Source organism: Gouania willdenowi, chromosome 12 (assembly GCF_900634775.1).
Source record: "Gouania willdenowi chromosome 12, fGouWil2.1, whole genome shotgun sequence".
Classification (NCBI taxonomy): Eukaryota; Metazoa; Chordata; class Actinopteri; order Blenniiformes; family Gobiesocidae; genus Gouania; species Gouania willdenowi.
Window position 1 is genome coordinate 32,256,757 of NC_041055.1, and position 3,990 is coordinate 32,260,746.

Genomic DNA, 3,990 nt, shown 5'->3' on the forward strand with positions numbered 1-3,990 from the left:
AATATTAATTTTTAATATGCACGAGTGGTGAAAACCTAAAGATGGGGTCCAAAACAAAAATGAAGAAGTTGCATAAATAAAAATGGTTTTATGTCCTTTTATACTATAAATTATCAGATTTGTTCTTACATTCCCACATGTAGTTATGAGTCAATAAAAATAGTTAAAAATAAGTATATTTTCATATTTCCAGAGCGTGTGAGTCTAGAACCAATGCATATCTGTGACTAATCATTAGTGATGTGAACAGTCTATGTTCATAGCTCTAAGCTGATCACATTACAGGGAGCTGAGACATATGCTAAGTAGTTTACTGAAGACCCAAACATGTTCCAGACCCAAACACACACTGACTTTGTGACTATTTAGAGGAGCTGACATGTCCACCAGATATATAGGATGTATAGCAGATCTATTTCTATATTCTGAGAGAGTGGGTGGAGCTTATTACTATATCATATTTACCTTTATATGTGATGGAGTTACTGATATATTGGAAGATGAACATGAAAAAAAATTAGGATAAACAAAATGTCATAATTCTGAGACTGGAGTGCGTGGGCCATTAGTTGAAATGTCATGTAATGACCCAGAAGAGATGCTAACAGAAAGCTAACACATGAGGAAGACTCAGTAAATTGTGATTAACTGTAATTAAACTTTAGTAATTGAGAATGTAATTATAATTGACTTTCAGGGGAAATGGTAGTCCCTATATATAATCGTATTTGAGTTGAAAATGAACATTTAATAGTTAAAAACGTAATCGTAATTGAAAATTGTAATTGACCCCAACCCTGCGTTCACTACATGAGCATTAACATCCAAACATCTGGAGTAGGTGGACCTTCTGCTCTGAACCTGATGTCTACATTTCATCACTTAAACCTTATGTTGCTTAACACAAAGAACAAATGTTTGAGTTTGAAATAACTTTGAGCTCCAGTTTGTTAATATATTTAGACTAAATCTATTCCTATACTGATATGAAGCCCAAAATACAATAAAAAAAACAAAAAACCTCCTGTGTGCAGCTTTGCTCCTGTTACCATGGTAACATGAAAACATTTTTACACCCAGAGCGAGATAATGTCTCCACAAATGAGATGATTCAGAAGAAAAATGATCAGTGTTTCTTATTTTGCTAAAGTGAAGAACAGAAAAGAACCAACACTAATACACACTTTGATCAGAAATGATACGTCACAGCTAAAGTTCATCTGATGTGTTTCTCCCTCAGTTCATTAAAAGATCATCATTTAGAGACGATGATGGGGTTCTGCACGCTTCAAGGAACGTCTCTGCCATCCACAAACCTGGAGAAGAAGAAGAGTCGCTGAGCTTTAGTAATATCTGATAAAAGCTTTTTCAGGCATTTGCAGAAAAAAAGATGTAAAAATGTTGTTTTTTCTTCATTCTTACTGTGAATAGGAACGATTAGTTTAAACTTAAATCAGGACAGATGAAGTTCTGTTTGCTACACTTGCTAGCATAGACATTAAGGTTTTCTGGGGCCGCTAACTAGCATGATAGCATGTGGGAGGGGCCAATGGGACGTAAAACGTGTAAACTGTAAAAGAATCATTTTTTTGTGTTTTTGAACAGTTTGATTTATTCCTCCTACAGTAACAGTCGTGAGATTTAAAAGTACCTCAAACCTTATTTTTACAGTGAAGTAACTGGTTATTATTAGAGCTGGGACTTTATCGTCTTTATTGGGATTAAATAATTAAAATGTTGTTTATTTTCACTCCTTTCTCATTTCACAAGTTCCTGGTATACCATAATACTGATGCACAGAGCACAACACAACAAACAGGAGAACCAGAGAAGCTTTTTGAAATTTTAGTTCAAATAAAAACAAGTTTCCACTTCTCTGGAATGTTCTAAGTGATTTTTGTTTTATTTTTTATTTCAACACAAAAAAAACATTTGTTTTAGAAAGTTTACTAAAAATCCGGAAAAGCATATAAATATATAGTTAAATGTAAGTTTTTGTGAACAATGTAATGATAAAATTCTTTATTTATATTACACATTATGATAGCACTCAGTGAAATAATAAACACTATTTAGTTGTTTAACATCATTTATTGTTTTCATTGATTCAGTCATAAACCAACACATTTCTTCTCAAGTCAAATATTAAGATTAATTAATAAAGTCATTTGAGAAAAAATATTTTTATGTCATTCCGTGTATTTCAATTTTTCTTTTTTGTTCCATGAATTATTTTGTATATTTTTGATGCATTTTATGTTTTTGGGAGTAATTTCTCATTTCTTTGTTGTGATTTTGTTTATTTGTCTGTAATTTTTGTTTTTTTTTTCTACTAATTTGTGTTTTGTCATAATAATTTTGTAAATTTTTCTGTCATTCCTTTTTTTATATATTGATTCATGATTAATGTTGTGTATTTTTGATGTATTTTATTTATTTTTTAGTCATTTCTAATTTATTTGTTGTCATTTTGTATTTTTTCTCTAATTGTGCGTTTTCATTGATTGAGTCATTTAGCAAAATCCATTTAAATTGGGAAAATGTTTCTTTTCTTCAAATATTGTTAGGAAATTAATTTGGATTAATTAATTAAATTAATGAGTCCCACTTCTACTTCTTATCTTTGAGTAACTCTGGCCAGTTTTCAGCTAAAGCTGTGACTTTATCTTTAGTTTGAACTTTATTTTAACAAACAATTGTGTGTGTTTTAAATAAATAAAGCTACAATCAGCTTTATGGACCCTCGTCGCTGCTTTTTTCATTTTCTACAGGAACCTTTCATTTGATTGGATTTGTAAAAAAAGAAAAAACCCTCTTTGATTACTGTTCAAACAGAAAGGATTGCTCCATTACGCTCACACACTTGTTTGTGTTGGATTGTACGTGGAAAAGCATATTTAGGCTGGACCAAAAAATAAATAAATAAATAAAAAAAGCAGCAGCGGTGCGTCCAATGGAAGTCGATTATGAAGTGGAGGAGGAAGTAAAGCATTGATTTGCAGTAAATGGAGCCTCTGATGGAGGTCCCACAATGCAGCGCTGCACTGTGAGAACCTCACACTTCATTATTTGGTTGACTAATGTGGATCCCTGGAGCTACAGCAGCAGCAGTCCATGTTTTTATTTCTAGTCAAACAGAGAGTGGGCGTGACCGCTTCCAGGGAACAAAATAGTGTAGGTTCCAATGTATTATTGATGATAATAATCAGTTATTACAGAAGAACTCACTGTTTTCTCTGACCTTTTGTTACACAGGTTACTGTTGAATAATTGAAATAAAACTAGAACAGGAAGTCTGAGCTCATTCAGTTTATAAAATAATAAGTGGGGTCTCCAACTGAACAGAAAAAAATTCACTTTTTCTTGTATTTCATTTTTTTTTTTTTTTTTTTTTAAATCAGGCATTCCTCACATTTATCACACATTTACACAATATTTATCACCATAAAAACAGGTGACAATGTGTAATATTACGTTCAGTTTCCATAATCATCTAAAACAGGGGTTCTCAACCTTGTGGTCAGGACCCGTTTAGGCCATGAGACACTCAGAGGGGGTCTCCAGGTGCCTTTAAGAAACTAAAAACAATTTTTGCTGTTTTTTTTTTCAACCCTTTTTCTACAAATACCCCAAACTCACCATATTTTAACCTATTTTCATCACTTTTTCTTGCAATATTTTTGCTCCTTTTAATGTATTTTTGCTACATTACTCCCTATTCTGACACTTCTACATCACATTTCAATGACTTTCTGCAACTTTTTTTCCACTTTCCAAACATGTTCAGCACTTATAAACCCTTTCCACCACTTTTACACTTTTAACCTCTTTTCATCATATTTCATGATTATTTTGCCAATTTAACCACATTCACCTTTTGTCAGGCCCATTATTTGCCATACGACTTTTTCTGTCTGTTTTATCCTCTCTAATTTGTAACTTTTAACCAATTTCTGTGGTTTTTTAAAATCCCATTTCATCACCTTTCCC

General features: G+C 32.2%; 1 protein-coding gene across 1 annotated transcript in view; it reads right to left on the reverse strand.

The window, feature by feature from the left end:
- Positions 1-408: 408 nt before the first annotated feature.
- Positions 409-3,990, reverse strand: part of LOC114472956 (protein turtle homolog A-like) — a 38,541-nt gene continuing 34,959 nt past the window's right edge. Inside the window, 1 exon segment of the mRNA XM_028462275.1 lies at positions 409-1,316. The gene's annotated coding sequence lies outside the window, so the exon portion shown is untranslated.